The 12797-nt window shown below is 32.4% G+C and overlaps 1 protein-coding gene across 1 annotated transcript in view; it reads right to left on the reverse strand.

Moving 5' to 3' along the window:
* Positions 1 to 12797, reverse strand: part of LOC126734049 (receptor-type tyrosine-protein phosphatase O-like) — a 171276-nt gene that overhangs the window by 27936 nt on the left and 130543 nt on the right. The window lies entirely within an intron of this gene.

Below are 12797 nucleotides of genomic sequence, written 5' to 3' on the forward strand. Positions count from 1 at the left end.
GGTCTTATTTACGAACTGAAATCTCGAGAAATTTCAAAACCAGAATGGAAAGACATTTCTGACAAATCTCCAGAACTTAAAGCTTATTGGTCTCAATGGAATTCATTGGTTATAAAAGATGGATTATTAAAAAGAGTCTGGGAGAGCGTAGATGGAAAAGAAAACACATATCTGACAGTCCTTCCTCGAAAACGTATTCCGGAAGTCCTTGAAGCTGTTCATGGCGGTGTCGGCGGAGGACATTTTGGAGTTAGTAAGACCTTGGCAAAAGTGAGAGAACGGTTTTACTGGCTGAACAGTCATCAAGACGTTGAACGCTGGTGCCGACAGTGTGAGCAGTGTTCGTCAAGCAAGGGCCCAAAAACCCGGACAAGAGGAAAGATGATGCAGTATCTTGTTGGTGCACCCTTTGAACGAATTGCCATAGACGTAGCAGGACCCTTTCCTACTAGTAGCTCCGGAAACCAATATGCTCTTGTTGCTATGGATTACTTTAGTAAGTGGCCCGAGGTTTATCCGATTCCAAACCAAGAAGCAACGACAGTAGCTGAAGTGCTGTTCCAGAACTGGATTTGTCGATTTGGTGTACCCAGAGAGATACATTCAGACCAAGGAAGGAACTTTGAGTCACAAATATTCCAACAAGTATGCCAGTTGCTGGGAATCAATAAGACCCGTACAACCCCACTACACCCTCAGTCTGATGGAATGGTTGAAAGATTTAACCGCACATTTGAAACCTATTTAAGGATGGTAGTAAACTCTAAGCAAACCGACTGGGATACCTGTATACAACCATTCCTATTGGCATATCGTTCTTCTATCCACAAGTCAACTGGAAAAAGCCCGGCAAAAGTTGTCTACGGTGATGAACTTCGTTTACCTTTGGACATTATTACTGGAAGACCCCATAAGTCTGAAACCCTGGAGGAGTACGTCGACCATTTACAAGAGCGTTTACAAATTGTTCACGAACAAGCACGGGATAAACTTCATCTAGAAAGTAACAGAATGAAATCACGTTATTACGTAAAGGCAAATTCTACCGGTTTTAATCCTGGGGATAAAGTCTGGTTATACAATCCACGGAGGACGAAGGGCAAGTCACCAAAGCTCCAGAAGGATTGGGAAGGTCCATTCAATGTGGTCACCAGAATCAACGACGTGGTGTACCGTATCCAGCGACATCCGACAGCGAAGATGAAAATTGTAAACATCGTCCGGCTAGCGCCCTATCATGACTCAGGTGGTCCCATGTTTGATCAGGACGATCAAACTTGAGAGGGGAGCAGTATTATGAAAATGTAAATACGTTAATTATTCTGCTAGTTTTTGTACAATTTTATTAGTATTGTGTAGTTAAAGTTGATTCGTACGGTTTCTTTAGGGTTCTACTTACGTTTGGTTTATTATTTTCATCTATAGTGTTTAGTTTTTTGGTAGTTCATCTTGTTTGAGAGCCCCATTTTGGCCCCGATTTAGGTTATTTAGGTTATATTATTGTAAATCCCTGTAGTTCTAATTTTCTAGAATTTGTATACTTGCTTGCTTTGACTGTCAGTATTCTCCTAAAATTATTGGTCTCTTTGGGCAAAAACAATGAAGATAATTCTAAATATTTCGAAACTGTTCCATCGGGTTTTAAAAAGGACGCGCTTCGTGACAAATCATTCAGTTTTAATTGTTTAGTCAGTTTTTACCTTGGAAACAATTAAACGACAGTCAAAGCGAGTTAGGTTAGTGTTTTTGACGTTGACAATAAAAGTGTGTTCCCGAATTTCGTTACAATATTATTTTTAATACTTCTTAAATCTTATAAAAGTCTTAATCGTTGTCACCTTATATACATATAAGTAATAAATACATTTTAATTATTTAAATCTCTCTATAGAGATTGCATGTTAATCACATTTTAATGCTTCGGATGATTTCCAAATGCAGTGATGGTCTTCTTTTGAGAACTTATAAGTCGAATTATACTATTTTTACTATTCCGCATATAAGTACAATCTGGTATCTGGTAGTAAAATACTGCATTGTTACGGTTCTTTTTTAGCATAAGACTTTAATTTGATGTCGAAATATTTTAGTATAACTTAATAAACAACTAGTTAACTGTTTTTGTTCCAAATATATTTAAATTAGTGTGAGTTTACAGTACAAATATTAATAGGTAACATTTTTTGTTTTATAATATTAGTTATTGAGAGAAAAATTCGTATTGAAACATAATCTGGATTGAGTTGAGTATCTTGATGTTCCATCGCTGATCTTTGCAGATGCCTGGGTCATTTGGTTTGCTTTGGCCAGTGTTGATCTAAAAATTATAATAAGGTTTCATTGTGTGTGAGGTCTGCAATGGTTGGTTTAATCTCATTCTCTCAATATCTTATTCTTTTTTAGGTTTTATTATGGCTGATACATACTTAGAAATCTTACAGGACTATCTATTAGATCCTTAGGATTTTGCCTACATTTTTCGGAAGTTGACAAATGACTTACACATGGTAAAATCTTAGCGGATCAAGTTTGGCAGATGGTTTCGCTTTAAGCCAATTCTTAAAGGAATACCTTCTCTAGGTCTGATTAGTTCACCGATTTTATATATCATAGTTTTATTTTTTTATTAGTCTAATTTATAGTCTTGCCTAGGGTAGTTTTAAAAAACAGACTAAGAGTTTTTAGGGTTTTCTGTTTTTTTTTTCTGATAAAGATAAAAAAGGCCACATTCCAACTTAGGTAAGTTTGCACATGACAGGTAGTCAACTCATTTTTGTAAATCTTTCTTATAATCCATTGAATATTTGCATTTATTTAGATCTTAAATTCATGTTTAAAAGGGCATTTAACTTTTTAAAGCGAAACTTTATTGAAAAAATATTTTGCATTTTTGCTTACCTGAAAAATTCCTCGATTACATATTTCAGATGTGGTTTCCTTTTTAGTCCTTGTCTATCCCTTGTAACTACCATTTGACACTCCTTAGCTATTTGCTAATTGTTGACAGTTCTCCACTTTTGCATTATATGTAAATTTTCACCACACATATTATATATATGTTGATGGATTAGTTCAGGCCCATCGGAGCCCCATCAAGTAAATATTGGCATTTAATATTTGGCAAATAAAACGTATTTAAACTTGAAATAAACCTCTACTACTCCTGAATATATCCTTCATATATTCTCCAACAATCACTGAAGTCACGCCGTATTTCCTAAGGCATACCAAATGAGCACATGCCCCTCTAGCTATCAACCAAGGCGAGGACATGCTAGGGTCTACATTTATCATAAATAGTTGAACCATTTTCGACGAGCAAATAAAAGCCCACATGCATAATTTTGTAAAATTTGATTTGATTTAAGTTAGTTGTTGCGCGTATTTTTACCAGTTTTATCTAGTGTATAGAGGTAACTTTTCATAATGTATTTTGCTCTGGGTACTGAGTATATATGCAAGGTAGCAAGGTACATGCTGTTGGAATAAAGATTGTTTTTGAGAGTGATTATAAATTTTCCATAGATTTTTACTTTAGAACAGGGCCTGGAAACTTTGGGTGATTAAGATAATACCGAAAAAGCTTCTACTCCTCGATCTATAGATGGCGGTAAGAAAGGAAAACTTCCGCCTTGAGGCTGCACGGACTGTCAAGCATTTTGCAGGGCCGAGCCGTGCCGGGGATGCAAGGGGTGCGCCGCACCCGGGCGGCGCTATATTTCGGGCGGCAAAATATCCGAAAAATAAAATAAAAAAGCGCTAAGTAATGAAAAAAAAAATTATGAATAACAAACATTTATAAAATTTAAAACTTATAATTAAGGCGCCAACAGAATACAATGTTTACTGAAACCGAGCATTGTTCCCCGAATCGTTGCTGTAATAATAATAATCTATATAGATAAATAAATAGGTACCAGGACCAGGTAATAAAAACAATAGCACCGCAATTATGGTGGGTTCAGCCAGGGGGGCGCCGGCGCCGCCGCTATGATGTTATAAGGGCGGGTAATTAAAAGAGCCGCGTAAAATACCACCAATAGTAATTCCTCGAAATTTATTTCTTGCGGAATTTCAATACTTTTGGGTAATAAATAATATCTATTTTGGAGCTGCAGAAATAAGCGGGGGTGTAATGTTTAGAAATTTTCACCCTTTTGTTTTTAATTTATTTTAATTTGCGAGTTTTAAAGCGACTTGTCGAATAGTGTTTATTTTTAATACATTTTATATAAAAATTGTGTTTGTGTTGTTGAACGGTAAGCTTAAAATATTTTATTAATATCTTCTAAATATTTAGAACTTCATGCCTTAAGCAATTTTTCATTGAAAAAAGTAATGTCTGATTTTTGTGCCAATTCTAAAAAAAATATTTGTTGATTTAGATGGCTGATGGTCGAAAGAGGTTTTCTGGTTCCCAATATCGAAAAAGGAAGCTAGAAAAGGAGGAAGATGACAGGCGGTTAGCAGGTTCGTTAAAAAAGTTTTTTGCGTCATCAACGAACCCACAACCGGCACAACCTCAACCTTCAACAAGACAAAGGCCGGATGTTCAACCTTTGACGTCAACTGAAGCCGATGCCGATATAGAACAATCAAATGATGGAGATCAACAACCATCAGGAGATGAACTGAAACAAGATGATCACTCGACGAATACGCCAGCAAATACGCAAACTGAGAACATTGAAGCTATTCAGGTAAATGAAGAACGATTTAAACATCCAGCATATTGGCCCGAAATATTAACGGATAATATTAGATTATTGATTTTAGGAATAGGACCGGTTCAAATTAAAAATATTAATTATCCCATTAATAATTTAAATAGATGTTTTAGCGCTGCTTACTTTGAAAAAAAATTAACTAACAATAAAAAAGTTCCTAGAACCTGGCTTATTTACTCAAAATCTAAAGATTCAGTGTACTGTTTTCCTTGTAAATTATTTAAAGTTTCTGATAATAGTTTTAATGAGGGGAATGGCTATAGTGACTGGCGACATTTATCTCGGACTTTAGAAAGACACGAAACCAGTAAGGGGCATTTTGAAAGTGTTAGGAAATGGCCTAAATTAAAAAAATCAATAGAAAAAAGTTTAACTGTGGACTCTATCAATCAAAATTTATTTCGAATGGAAAAAAAAGATGGACTCTGTTATCCAGTTTTTAGCTGGACAAAATTTAGCTTTTAGGGGTAATAGTCAAAAATTATTTGATAAGGGTAACGGTAATTTTCTGAAATTAATTGAGACGATTGCAAAATTTGATTCTGTAATGGCCGAACATATTGATAGAGTCCAAAAAGATGGGAACAAAATGCCGCATTATTTGGGAGATAAAATACAAAATGAATTGATTTTTTTAATAGGAGAAAAAGTAAAAAAGTGTATTGTTGAATGTTTAAAATTATGCAAATATTTCTCAATCATTCTCGACTGTACACCTGACGTTAGTCACCAAGAACAAATTACCATTATTGCTAGATTCGTTTTTATTGATGATTGTTCTAAAAGTATAGAAATTCGAGAACATTTTTTAGGATTTTGTAAAGTTACAAACACTACTGGTCAGGGGTTAACAGATTTTTTATTAAATTATTTAAAAGAAGTGGATATTGATATTGCCGATATGAGAGGTCAGGGCTATGACAACGGAGCAAACATGAAAGGCAAACACAATGGCCTACAAAAAAATTTTTTAAATATTAATCCTAGAGCCTTTTTTGTACCCTGTGCCGCCCATAGTTTAAATTTAGTAGTTAATGATGCAGCAAAAAGCTCTCTAGAAGTAACTAATTTTTTTAGCATTATTTAGGAAATATATGTCTTTTTCGGCCTCAACTTACAGATGGAATGCTCTCTTAAAAGAGCTGCCCAGGCTAACACTAAAGCCCTTATCGGATACCCGCTGGGAAAGCCGTATTGAGGCAATAAAAACTCTTAGATTTGAGTTAGAAAAAGTGTATGATGCTCTGTTTACGCTTTTTAATGATGAAAGCAGAGATAATAAAACAAAGAATATTGCAATGTCCCTAATAAATAAAATAAAATCATTTAAATTTATTTGTTCGTTAGTTATTTGGTACAACATTTTGGCAAAAATTAATATAGTAAGCAAAACACTGCAAAAGTCTAATGTTATTTTACCAGAAGCTGTACAGATGCTAAAAGAAATCAAATTATTTTTGACATAAATGAGATCGGAAAACGGGTTTTTAGACATGATAAATGAATCTAAGAAAATTGCGGAAGAAGTAGACGCCGAAAAAAAAAAGTAATTTTTTTTTAATATTCTCGATATTTCAACCTCAAAATTGGATGAGAGATTTCACGATTTACAAAAACATATTGAATTATTTGGTTTTTTAAACGATTTGAAAGGCATATTTCCAAACCCGAAATAATGACCTATTGTAAGAATTTAGAAGCTAAATTAACTGACCCTGAAACAAAAAATATGGACATAAATGGATTGGACCTCTATAATAAAATCGACATATTATCAATTTGCATTAATGATAAAAATATTTTCTCGGCCAAAGAAATATTAATATATCTGGTTGATAACGATTTAAAAGACATATTTCCAAATTTATTCGTTGATTTAGGAATATTTTTAACAATGCCAGTCACTGTAGCTCATGGGGGGGAACGCTCATTTTCCAAACTAAAATTAATAAAAAACTACTTAAGATCCACAATGTGCCAATCAAGACTATAAAATAAGTATTGAGGAAGACATTGTTTTTAATTTAGATGTTACCGACCTAATTAGGGAATTTGCATATAAAAAGGCAAGAAAAGTAAATGTTAGCATTTAAACCAGGGTTCTATTTACTTTTTTTTAATTTCTTTAAATTAGTATGTAAGTAAAATATATTTTCTTTAGGTGTTTATATCGATGTAATTACATATTAATATAGAAATACTTATATAAGTAAATAATATATGCTTTTATGTATAGATAATATTAATATATTGATTAATATATGTGTGTTTGGAATTTATTTCAATATGATTTTTTTATTACACCCTTTTTTTTAAACGTTGTACTTTGGTAAGAGCATTTTTTAAAACACTTTTTATAAAAATCACTGCAGAAAGGGCGGCAAAATTAGCTCTTGCACCCGGGCGGCAAATACCCTAGGCTCGGCCCTGCTCTTTTGCTTCTAGAATTTTGCAGGCGGTTTCTTTTTACTTGTGCCAAAAAACTTAACTCTTATTAATCAAATTTTGCAAAAATGATTGAAACGATTTGAAAACGTCCTAAATAAACTTAAACTGCAAAACAATATAAAAACTATACGAATAATTAATGTATTTACATTTTCATCATAATATTGTTAATATTTTATACAAACTCATAATAAATACTAAAAATTTTAAATAGGATATAGACATTGACGTTATTGCATTTGCAGAAGTAGGTATTGCACTCACGTTTTTTCTGAAATTGATAAATGCAAATTTAAAGGACAAAAATGAGAAATTAATTGGGAGAGGAAGAATCTGTTGGATTAAATCTCTGGATAGTGCAAGAAGCGAGATTTATAAGTTTTATTAACAGGTCCAATATATCTAATATTTGTGTTCAGATTCTGAAGCCTCTAAATAATGAAAATCTCAGTAATAAATAATTTTATTTAAAATTCTGTGTCTGAAAATTATTTTATTTTATGTCATTTATGCCCAATTCAAGAAGCGGCTATCAACAAGTAGCTTTACTGGAGGTGGGAACATTTAACCTTAATTATTAATGGTAAACCGATTGGGTTAAACTAAGCTCTTTGATTATTAATTTGCCTTTATCATAGTAAAAAAAAAATATTACACATAAGTTAAGTGTAATTAAAAAAAATAAATTACATTAACTTAGTAAACCTTAGTCTCTTAGACCAACACCACTGTTTTGTGGCCAAATGACATCTTGTATGATATATTTGAAATCAAAAAAATAATATCATTTTATTTGAGTTAAAGATGGGTAGGAGGACATTCTATTTAAAAATATCTTTTTTTAGACTGTAATTATGAAGAACATGACTTTTGATTACATAGAGGAGCAGTTGGCAAGAGAATGTGCACCGAGCTGACGGATTGTCATGTGATACAACAACAAACATACATAAAATCACAGCCATCTTTACTCTAGCCGCGAACATCGTAAGGCAACACCGCGAACCGCTTATTCTTCCGGATCGATTTAATAGCCGTATTTAACGGTTTTTTTACTAACAGAAATGCCCGTTTTGTTGAAGGCATTATGCTATTCTTTGGAAAATAGATTTGATATGATTTTTTAACTTTATTTTCATAATATCAAGATTATATCTCAATTTATACAACAAAAAAAATATTTACCTCTGGATGTTTACTTATTATTGATCAAACATTTTTTTTGGCTTGTTTCGAATAATAATTCTACATATGGTAAATAAATGGAAAAATTAACATGCAAAGCCTGAATTATTACATATTATACAGTGTGGTACATAATAAATGTGAAACAATGATTGTTTTAAATTGAAAGTTAAGTATCATCAAAAATGTCTTCAAAAACACGTACAGAAATAAGTATGAGATTGGGTGATTTTAAACACAAAATAGCCAGTATACAGGGCAGATCAAAGCATATAGCAATATATATCAAGCAAGCATAGCATATAGTGCAAGGCGAGGAAGTATATAACATAAAAGACATCACAATGGTTGATGGTGAATAACGTTTATGCTTTGACAGGAGATTTATTTGATCAATTAAAAGAAAAAGCCTGTTACAAAGATTGTTAGTTTTCTCAGATACGTCCTCATTCGAGTCCTCATTATTAGGTATAACAATTGGCTAATTCCGAGGCTGATTCCAAATCACAATTATTATTAATTAAAATAATGCCTCTCTTTAAGCAATTTACGCTTGTGTATGTGATTCTTGAGCTGATGGTTCACAGCTAGGAGATTTATATCTAAACAACAAATTCTCTAGCTGAGACCACCTATTTAGTGTCAATTCAAAAGGTAAAATCCATTTCAGGTCAATATGGGTCAGTTCATTCCTATTTATAAACACTTTTACTTTCATGTCGCTCTCTACTATGACTTGATTAGCGATATTTAAACAAGTATTAGTCAAATTTAAGGTGTAAAAACATATTTTTAAATTATCAACTATTTTTACATTCCACAACTCTGAAATATTAATTTTTTTAAGATAATTATTTATTATCATATGAAAATTTGTAATAAGATCTGATTGTTCAAATTCAAGATTGTTAAGTTCAAGACGATGTTCATGTTCTTTATTTCTTTCTTCTGGACTCTTTCGAGGGAGAGGAACCTTTTTTGAAAGATATCCAGGTAAATTTGGAAAAATTTGAGGAACTGCTGAAGGAACTAATCGAGTTTTAGTAGGTATTTTTGTTGTTGTGCTATTTGGCAAAAGATAAATATCCTCCCGAATGATGTCAGTGGGGGCAAAATGCTTAGAAAAACAACAGAATGCTTAGTAGGAGTCCAGTTGTCTCTAGGAATTGCTTTCAGCCATTTACCTTTAATTTGCTCATCTTTAGGAAAACCAAACACAGCTCCCTCGCCTACATCTAATGAAGTTTTGTAATTGGATTTGCATCCAGGGACACAGCATGGACTTGGCATGTTAAAAATGTACAAATATTACACAAATATTATATAAACTTACCTACTACCGGCTACTACAACTCCTAACCCTGACTTAAACTACTTACTTACCACATATTGTTTACAAGTAGGGAGACAAATACCTACACCAATTTTCCATATTTCTCCCTATGTATATTAAGCTATAAAGCAATATATTATTATCCACAGACTAACCAAATAAATGAACTACCACAAGTTCAAAATACAAGTCACAAAACCATTTTAGGCAAGAAAGCCAAGAAACACAATAATAACAAACCCACTTTTAAAACGTCATTTAGCTAGCCGGCCGGTAAATTTTGTTCGACTTTTAAGTTCGATTATTTAAATAACTACGCAAAATCCACATTAAATATAACTAGAGCTTAGAGTAGGTTTTTAAAATTGAATCTTAACGTTAGTAATTTAAATTTAAGCACAAAAATTCGGAATTTTAAGAGAGAAATGGAAACCGCTGCGATTACCTATAAGGGTTTATGGGGTTTCCAAGATCGTCGATTGACTCGCTATGTTGCCGATGTGATGATGTTCGTGGCTAGAGATAAAGAAGGTTGTGATAAAATTAAGGTTAAAACCTGCACCCAGGTCTTTAGCAATACTGGAGAATCCTACATGGAGAATGCGGTAAGATTTTCTTTTTTTAATTGATTTTAAAAATTAATACTTCAAAATATGCTTTTTATTTCTGGACATCAGAGACTAAAAGAAATTACCCAGTAAAACTCGATATATAGCAGAACTCATCTTATTTTTGTATAGAATTATTGACGGAAGCTCTGCTGACGGCAAATCTGATAAAAGAGCAGTTTCAGCAGTTTCAATGTATGAGAAATTTTGGAGATATTCCACACAATTCTTAGAGTGTATATCTAATCCTGTCAATTTTACTTTTAACATATTTACTTAATGCCTTTTTCATGGCTAATTTATTGATAGTTATTTAATTTATAATATTTACTAAGGAACATTACTAGTGAATTGAGTAGGGGGTAATTCCTTGGTGATTTTATTAAATTTTTATTGACCTTTATACATGTTCTATAATCTTTTGCAACACCCTGTATAAATTCTACTTTGCAAACTTTGCTCTTCATACAAAAAAAAATCCTAATTAAATTAAGTTTATACTTTTTAAGTTTTAACAAGAATGTGTAACTATTATTTTTTATTGTATAACTTGTAAACGTTTTTCTACAATCTCTTTTTATAATATAGTAACATTTGTGATTATTTCCTATTTTTACTACCGCTATAATTTTTACTTACTGCCTCTCTTTTTCCTAATGTGTGGATAGTTATTTAATTAATAATATTTACTATGGGAAATACTTCTGAATTGAGTACGGGGTAATTCCAAAGTAAATTTATTAAATGTTTATTAACCTTTATAACCTATATAAATTCTACGTACTTAATACTACAGACTTTGTTCTGTAAAACAAAGTTCCTCATTAAATTAAGTTTATTTCATTTATCATTTATTTGTAATCCAAAAATTTCGTTTACATCAATTTATAGAAATGTACAAAATAAGCACCTAAGTAACTTAATACTTGTGTATTTCTATACAGGGTGTGCTAACAGGGTGTACGACTAAGATAGCGTCTTAACTATACGAGGTAGAGCAAAAAGTTCTACAGCAAAGTTGTAGGATTGACAAAAACCTACGAACTAAAAATATTTTTATGTATACTGGGTGTGTCACAAAAAAGTTACTATAAAATATGATTTTTTTTTAATGGTACGCCCTGTATATTATGGTACTAAAATGTGAGGCAAAAAGAGTACTTTACTTTGGTATAACGTTTTTAAAATTTCCATGCGGCGTTGCAACGTAATTAATTTTTTTTTTAATTTGTGCCTTTTAGAGGGTTCGTTTAAAAATCATAATTAACTTAAAATTTATTCTGCGCCTATGAAACTTGTACCACAGTTAGTCTAGGGTACCTCCATTAGGCTGACTATGATAATTTGTAATTTTTTAATACAGGGTGTTTTTAAAGAACTTTCGAACTTGCTGAAATTAAATACGCAATATCTCAAATTTTTCAAATGGAACACCCTGTATATTTTTATCTAATTAAGTTTGTCCCTCAAATACCTTCATTTTTTATTTAATATGTCCTATAGCTAAACCAAGTACTTTTTGAGATATTTTAACTTTTCTGTAAAATGCTATGCATAAAACGGGTATTCTTTAAGTTTTGATCAAGATTGCTTAGAAACATTGGTTTAAACTTAATTATCAGAATATTAGTTTTATGACAGCAGTAGACAAGATCAATGATTTTCCTACAAAAACTATTTTAGAAATTATTATCAGTGAGTTAGTTAATCGATTTTTAATTTTTATTGTTCATTTTGTAATCAATATGAATTTTCCTCGTGAGGAATTTGTTGATATGATATATGCCCTTGGAGCTGCTGAAAGAAGTAGCCTTTTGGCATCTGGAATTTATGCGCAACTTTATCCTGAAAGGAGACATCCCCAAGCACAAATGTTTCAAAAACTAAAAGAAAGATTTGAGAGAACAGGAAGTGTAATTTATAAAAAACATAAACGGGTGAAGCCAGTTACAAATGAGGAAAACAGGATGACAGCAGCTTAAAGTGTCGTTAAAGATTCTCATAAAAGCGTTAGGAAGCTTGCTAAAGAATTACCCTTTAGTGCAACATCAATGTCTCGCATGCTTCGAAGCGAAAAATTCCATCCTTACCATATTCAATTGTTGCAGGAATTACTTCCTCAGGATTATGAAAGAAGAATGGCTTTCTGTCAGTGGGCGCAAAATAAGATTCGTCAGCCTGATTTTTTTTATGACATCTTACAGGTGAAATGTATTAAAACTTTTTACAAAACGATTTTAATGTCCTTCTACAAACGTTGCCTGACCATGTTCGAGATAGAGTTTGGTTTCAGCATGACGCCGCTCCAGGCTCATTAAAGCCATGCTGTTAGAAATTTTTTAAATGAGCATTTTGATGACCGGTGGATAGGGAGAGGTGGGCCGGTCCCTTGGCTCGCAAGGTCCACAGATTTGACCAAACTGGATTTTTTCTTGTGGGGATATGTGAAAGAAAAATGCTATTAAACAACTCCTACCGCAAGTGAAAATATGAAAA

The sequence above is a fragment of the Anthonomus grandis genome, chromosome 3 (genome assembly GCF_022605725.1).
Source record: "Anthonomus grandis grandis chromosome 3, icAntGran1.3, whole genome shotgun sequence".
NCBI lineage: Eukaryota > Metazoa > Arthropoda > Insecta > Coleoptera > Curculionidae > Anthonomus > Anthonomus grandis.